This window comes from Phaethon lepturus, unplaced genomic scaffold (assembly GCF_000687285.1).
Source record: "Phaethon lepturus isolate BGI_N335 unplaced genomic scaffold, ASM68728v1 scaffold48847, whole genome shotgun sequence".
NCBI classification, from domain to species: Eukaryota; Metazoa; Chordata; class Aves; order Phaethontiformes; family Phaethontidae; genus Phaethon; species Phaethon lepturus.
In genome coordinates, this window is record NW_010555094.1 from 32474 (window position 1) to 40851 (window position 8378).

The window sequence follows — 8378 nt, forward strand, 5'->3', positions numbered from 1 at the left end:
GACTGGATCGGAGTGATTTCCACTCCTCTTTCCCATGACAGAATTGCACACCCAGAAAGTTGACTTTTGCTTGCAACTGTATTTTCAGAAGCTTCACGTGACAATTAGTGTTCAGAATTCTGAAATAATTTAAGCCTGCCAAAACAAAATACACTTCACAGTCTAAATTTAAATAGTATTTACCATAAAAAAAAAAGTAAGATTAAGGACCATGTTTTAATGTCATACATAAGAGTTGTGTTATATAAATTATGGTCCTATTAGGGCTTGTATTTACAGAATTTAAAAAGAAAAACATTAACAACTGCAGTGTTAACAGTTTAATTTGTATAAGAATACTGTCAGAACTGCTTTTAAGTCCTTAGAACAAATGCATATTTAATGCAAGACCTATTCCTACCTTACTGATCTCCAGCATTTAAAATCAAGTAATCCTGTCACCAAGTTTTGTGAGGCTCTCCTTTTATCTAAATGTGTAGTATGCAGAGAGAAAAAAGCAGAAAAGAAATGGTGACTGATAATTAGTTCTGGTCACTTTAAAACGATATTTTGATGGGCTTTTCCTTCTCACACAAGAGGCTTAGAAAGTCATAAACTACGGGAGAAGTGACAAGCACACACTGATGCACGTACAAATCATGAAAATGGTGATTATTTGAACTCATTGACGAAAAGCACACAGGCAGCTGATCTGAAAGCAAGTGTCCTAACCTCACGCCTGTTAGGAATTTTCAAGTTCACTTCTCTCATGTTGCAGTTTCTTACAAAATTTAAAAAATAAAAAAAAAGTTATCACACCAGAAGAAGAGTAACTGAATCACACAGAATCACTAGGTTGGAAAGGACCTTCAAGATCATCAAGTCCAACTGTTAACCCAACGCCACCATGTTCCCTAAACCGTGTTCTGAAGTGCCACATCCACACGTTTTTTGAACACTTCCAGAGATGGCGACTCCACCACCTCCCTGCTTCTGGTCTGGCATGTAGGACCCATTAGGGAAATGTGGAACCCATTTAGGCAGTCTCTTAGCTACTTATTAATATGAAATCAAGCATCTCTAATGGGAAAAACTGAGATTTCCTACCAAAAGCTGTTCAAAGGCCTAGTGAAAAAGGAGCTCAAATCTCTCCAGTCAGAGAAGGAAAGCCAGGTCACCATAGCCTGGATATGCATCTTAAACTGTGTTGCTTTAAATGATGCTGCAAATCCATTCTCTTTACAATTTTGTGATCATCTAGTGTTTCTCAAAAGCCTCTGGAGAGGCCTGGCAAATCTTGGTAGAATTCAGACATTATTTTAGAATAATCAATCCCACGATTTTCAACCGCTCCACTCCCAAAATTGCTCTTCACGAAATGGTTTTATATCAACCAATTTTCTATGTTTTACAGGGTCTCTCAGCAAAGGTCCAAGGGGCTACTTCACTACCAGATATAAAAGCATCATCAAGATATCCTTCCTAGCACTGGAGAAGGGTGCATGTGAAAACAGCCATCAAACTTCTGAGAGGCCCACCACAGACGTGTCTTCCCCAGAAATTACGGGAAGGTGTGGGGAGAGCTGAAAAAAACTCAAGAAGCATATCACAGCAAGACAAACAGTTGACAGGCATGATGAGATATTTGGAGTGACAGCTGCTTTTAAAAAGTAGCGGCAGAGTCGAGCTAAATTAAAAAGCGAAAGAAATTTAAAGACAACCCAGGGATTCCAGCAATCTCCATTTTTTCCTCTGGTTTTTAAATTTTAACCATAAAGATGATAGACCTTCTGTGTTAATACAGTGACAAGTACTATTGGTATGTTGAAAAATATTACACAGACTGATGATAATGCTCTGCAAATAGGGAAAGTACCGACACAGCTACTGCTTTGTAGCTCTGCAAACCAATCAGCAGTTGAATATTGAAGAGAAAAATGAACCATGGTTATCAGGACTGCTCCTATTTGCCAAGTCTGTGAGACTAACTTTTTAAAAATTGCTTTGAAAGGAGTTTTGAAAGACAGTCTACAAGCAGATTTGTTTAAACTACTCAGGATAACCCTGGGAAGACTGCTACTACGCAGCTTGCGGTGAGCTCTTGCACACTTCCTTCAGCAGTTTTTCTGCACAGAACTTACGGCGCTTCTTGTAAAGAAAGGCTCGCTGAGTAAGGAGTTAATATTCAGCACATTAAAGCCATAACTACACAAATACCCTAAGTCAGTACAAGCCTGTATTCCACCAAAAGACACAGTCCCAAACTTTTCCACCTACCTGCTCCCTCCTCCCCACCATCCCCAATCCCTCTTATGTCAGCAGAGTTTAAGATCTGGTCCAAGGAACTGAGGTTTTGTTGTTGTTTTTATTTAGTTGGAGGTTTTTGGTTGTTTTATGTGAACACATTTGGCAGGGGAAGCTTTGGTTTTACATTCAGAGCAGCTTCCCGATCCAGTTCACCTTAAGGCAATGCAAGTGTTCGCGTTTTGTCAGATGAAGGGACAGAAAGGAGCAGCTGGAGGATAACACGAAACCCCATCTTTCAGTGGCAGTGCCAGGGCAGAGAAAGGGAAGCCGTGCCTCACAAATTGCCAGGTTTCTCCTCTAAAGCAGTCAACACATCTTTGAATGGGGTGATCCTGCAGAAGATCTCCAGGTCTCCAGATCAGAGGCTCTGACACGCTCCTTCAGGTAAGGCTTTTTAAAGAAAGTGCTGCCATAGGGCAGACGGAAATGCAGTTACTGGCTAAAAGGCAGATATTGAAAGTATGACTGAATGGTTGCTTTTCACAGTGGAGAGAAGTTATCAGTGAAGTCTCATGCTGGGACTGCGGCTGTTTAACATTCACAAATGACAGGGAAATGTGGCAGGGGCAGGGAAGAGAAGGCTGCTAGAAGCACAAAATTATTTAGTTTTAGGAAAAATAAACTCGCTGCAAAAAGATCTCATGACTTTCAATGACTGGATGATAAAATAGCTGTAATAGTCAATAACAATAAAAGCAAAAATAATGAACAGGGGAAAATGACCTTAACTTTACATTTTAAAAAAAGGGCTCTAACATGACCATTATTTTAAAAAATAGATATATTTGCAGTTACTGTGAATAATTCTGAAAACACCAACTCAAGGCTCAGAAGTGAAAGCTTAAAGAATTATTAGAAAATATTAGAGCAAAATTATCATTATGCCAATATAGTAGCTCATGAATTATCAGAGTCACCAAAATAAATTATCGAGCAGTAGGACTGAAAGCCAAAACCAACTAGTTTTTCATACAGCCTGAGTGTTCATCTGTGGAAATACATGCTACAGAATACAATAATCCTTACTATGTATTTTTTGCTGAACATTATCCAAGAAAATAGCATTTCAGGCTCATCCTCCACATGCTTTTTTCCCCAAAGCAATCACTATGAGCCTCCTCCAGATGAATCTGTGGTCTGCACTAGCAGTGGGGCTACAGAAACAATCTATATCTGAAGTAATTCGCGTGTTTATTGCCTAGCTCCCCAGTGTAACCAGGCTTTAGTATGACTAATTCTTGGACAAATCTTACTTCTCAAGTTTTTTTAGGGGAAAGCCAAAAGCGTCAAATACAAACTGAACTGACACCAGTTTTCCCTCCTCTTCGCATAAGAAATTGCATACGATACACAAACTAAAACCCACCCAATGTGAACTACTTGACTGTTGGAAACTATAATATATCAGTCAGCAACAAAATGTCCTGCCGACAATCTTGAGGTTGAGAATTATATCAACAACCATAAACTGTGTAATCACTAGAGAGTATGAAGACTTTTTCAGTAAAGGAAGTAGAGAAGAGATGCTTTAAAGGACCATTACATTTAACAGACATCACACAGTACTAACAACATCACTTCTATAGTTATTTCCATACATGAAAAGTTATTACACTCAGGAGCAGAATACCACTCAAGCACTTCAGAAGAATCTTTGGGTCACAAAATGCCTATCTCAGTAAAGACAATTTATTTATGTAATAACTATGTTAATAATCAAACAGATTGTGACAGTACCACACCATGCTTTCTAGCAGTTTCATTTCTAATAGACTTACACAGTCCTGGTTCCCAGAACAACAATTAAGAGCAGTTCTGGGAATTATTTTTCCAAGTACAAGTGGAGACATGACTATGAAGCACCTCTGAGACTTTCAGTTAAAGCCAGTAATTCCGTTTTAATTCCTGTGTTCTTTCTAGTCTCTCGTTAGCTGGACAAATTTAGGTACCACATACCACCACCAATTCTCTTAATCCAGCTAAGTGTGCTGGGAAACTTTGTACATACCAGCTTTTAAAAAAGCAGGACAATATCTTTTACCAATATAACCAAGCAGTCGACAAATTACAAATTGAACAAAAAAGGATACAACAGATAATCTGCAGAGGATGCGGTGAGTTGCACGTACAGAAAGACCAATTTGCTAGAAAAAGTGGTATTACTTAGGGGATGGTATAGGTCCCAAAACCATTAAAAGCAGACTGCTCTATGATATCTAAAAGCAAAAAGGACTAGAAATAGCTTGCAATGTACTTCATATAATCTAAAAGAGAAGAAATAAATGTGAGTTCAAAAAACAATATGCCACATTTCATAACAAAATATGGTAACACGAGCATGAAAACTGTTTTATGCCATGGATTTATGAACCGCTTTTAGAAAATATTTCAAATCTGAAGAAAATTACATGTGACAAAGAGATGAAAGAAAAAACCAATGTTGTAACAAAACTATCAGTGTGACAACATTCTGGGGACAAACCCATCCTTTAAGATGGGTTTAAACGCATCTTTTAAGAAGTATGGGCTCTTAATTTGAGCCCATACTTCTGTCACTACCATTACAGAATATCTCAAGCTCAGTTACCTCCTTCTATACCTAGTATTTCCTCTAGGCAGACAAAACCTAGCAGTCATCGTGTTGTTCTTAGCTTTCAAAGCAGAAGCATATGCAGAGCTTCTGAGCGCTCAGCTGACAGAATTTAACAAGATGTCTCCAATTAAACATTTCTGCCTTACAAGCAGTTATTTAACAATCAGACAAAATACAGTATAATAGAGGTAAGGAGTAGTACCCTGGAAATCAGATTAACATAAGAGAAGATTAAAAAAGTCTTGCGCTATTGGTTAGCCTTCATTAAAAATACATTCCTCCCCATCTGAAAAAAAGTAATTGAATTTTGACAGTATGATACAGAGCAGTGTTTTGGGTTTTTTTTGGTTTTTTTTTGTTTTTTTTTTTTTTTTTTTTTTTTTTTTAATGATGGGGATCACTCAAAACACCCCAAATTAGAGGATAATTCCTGGCCACTACTTCATATAAAATGAGCCACTTAAATTCACCTTGGCAGTTTGGAGGATAGTAGAAAGGAAGGATGGAAATAAAGCCACGCTGTCATTCTGAATATCTGACTAACAAATAACAGTGTTGTGGCTTAACCCCAGCCAGAAACTGAGACCGACGCAGCCGCTCGCTCACTCCCCCCTGGTGGGATGGGGGAGAGAATCGGAAAAGTAAAAGTAAGAAAACTCATGAGTTGATATAGACACTGTAACAGGTAAAGCAAAAGCCACGCATGTAAGCAAAGTGAAACAAGGAATTCACCACCTCCCACCAGCAGGCAGGTGTTCAGCCATCTCCAGGACAGCAGGGCTCCATCACGCCTAACAGTCACTTGGGAAGACAAACACCATCACTCTGAACATCCCCTCCTTCCTTCTTCTTCCCGCAGCTCTATATGCTGGGCACAACATCATATGGTATGGAATATCCCTTTGGTCAGCTGGGGCCAGCTGTCCTGGCTGTGTCTCCTCCCAACTTCGTGGGCACCCCCCAGCCTACTCGCTGGTGGAGTGGTGTGAGGAGCAGCAAAGGCCTTGACTGTGTGTGAGCACTGCTCAGCAAGAACGAAAACATCTCTATATTATCAACACTGTTTTCAGCACAACTCCAAAACATGCTCATACTAGCTGCTATGAAGAGAATTAACTCTATCCCAGCCAAAACCAGCACAAACAGATATGTTAGAGAGCTGCAGTACAGTCAGGTGACAGTACCATAAAGTTTTTGTTGCCAAGTCAATGTTCTCATTTTTAGCTTCCTTCAAGCTTGTTAAAAATTAGACTGAGCTATTTTTTTTTTTTCTTAGTGGTCTTAATTACATAAACTACCAGAGTAGAGCATAAAGATAAGTCACTTTAGAGAAAATGTGTTTTCGGACAAAAATGCCTGAGTGCTGAAGTAGAAAAAGCAAGTTCAACCCTGCTGATGCCCAGGGAAATGACCTAAATTTGCATTTAAAACTCAGCATACTTCTATTTGGATGATTTCACAGGGATCTAGGAAAGCAGCGTTAATGATCTTCAAGTTCTAAAATCAGCAGTTATAAAAAGACAAAGATCATGGTGGGTTTTTTTTCTGAAATACCTCATACCAGATACCCCAACTTCACATTCAAATAGCACCAGTGCAAAAACTTCCCTCCCTATGGGAAAGCCTTATGCTACACACACATGCAGTGAAGGACAGGACCCATACACAGCATCCGATCTTCCCACCTGCAGCCCCTTTGCTCACCCATTTGGGAACCTGAAGGCAGAACTGGGTTTGGAGGCTCCTTGCAAGACCCATGAGGGAACCAGCTGCCTCAGAAAAAGGGCCTTACAAAAGCCATGCTGGCTGAGAAGCACGCAGCCAACTGGGGACTTAAAAGCAAAGTTGCCCAGCTGAGACACAGGCATGTGGGTCTTGGGTCTTCACAAAGATGAGGAAACCAACCCTCCTTTTAAAATGATAAAATGAAAAAAGTAACATAACCTAAAAGAATGTCAAAATTGTGAGAATGCTTTTGATGCCTTTTTTTTTTTTTAATGTTCAGGTACTCCTGAGTGTAGGGAGTAGATGTGTTTATGAAAATCAAAAAATTTGCATGGCCTCTGCTCTCCTTCCTCTCTGCAACACTCGCTCCTTGACCACTTATCTTTCAGTTGTATTTCTATTGGCATATAATTAAAAACTGTAACATGTACAAAAAAGGATGTATGTGACTCTACCTGAAGTAATAAATCAGTGACATTATTACACAATACATGAAGAGCACCTATCAGTAAAACTGACTTAGCTGACAAGGTACATTAAATTACCAATTGTTCAAAACCTATGTTCCCCTTGATTTCATTAAATTACAATTTAATTGTGCTGTTTCCACAAGAAAAATGTGAAATCCTTCAGTAACAAAGTGCTTTTCTATTCAAGATCTCCGAATTTTTATTGTGAGAAACTCTTGGTCATTTGTGAACAGAGCAAAAACAAAGTTTCAACGTTTCTGATATGTTTAACATCTTATTTTGAGAAAATCAAAGTCTTTTGCCCCTACTTTTACTTCTTGAAATTTAAGGAAAATGAAATCAGCTTCTAAAGATTTTTTTATTTTTTTTTTTAAATTCAGTTGGCCTTTTTGGAAGAAATTTCACTAAAACATACTCCCACAGAAACCTTACATTTTGCCAATACGTTTTCCAACAAAAAGCATTTCAAACTCTGCTAGTCCTACAATCAAGTTGTGGTATCTCTTTGAGCAATTTCAAAATAGAAGCTCGCTGATCAGTGTTTTAAAAGGCATCATACTAATTTAAAAACTTGATCATGCCATTAACTACCATTGTGCATGACTTAATTGAAATATTTGAACACTGTTTTACTGAAGTCACATACAACCGTGCCAGACTTGGTACTGTTTACTTTCTATGGCTTGAGCAAATTCGGGCAGGTTGGGATGACTTGGAAGCTTTCCTCTCCCTCCAAGGAACCGTAAACTGCCAGGCCCACAGAAGGCCCCCAAAATGTTTCCCTTTAGCTGTCAAACTCCAGAGTGTGTAAAGGTCACACATTATGTGAGAATGATGCAATCTGAAGATCGTTGAATTTTACAGCTTCTCCTATTATTTGCACTAGAAAAACAAACCTGCACTGCAGCGCAGCCGTTTCTCCTCAACCTACTTTTCACATACTTTCTACTTTGATCATTTCCTCAGCACACAGTGCAATGCTGAAGCTTAGCATGCTCAAACTGTATAGATGTGGAGTAAAACCTACCTCTTGTAGGCATGAAGACTTCAGCTGCACCTACAGCCTTAAGCACAGCTACGGCCAAAGCAACTGAAAGTACATTTTGATTGACAGGTCTGTGCAGGAAGAACAGTGCAGATGCATAGCATGGTCAGACAGATTAAATAAGCAGTTTCCAATCCCACAGATCTCCAAACACCTTTCTTCCTTCCACCAGAAACTGAAAATAATTTTTAAGAAAGGCTGAGGGACAGAAACAAAAGGTTCACTTTACATGCCCCCCCCCCCACCCCCCTCTTCCATC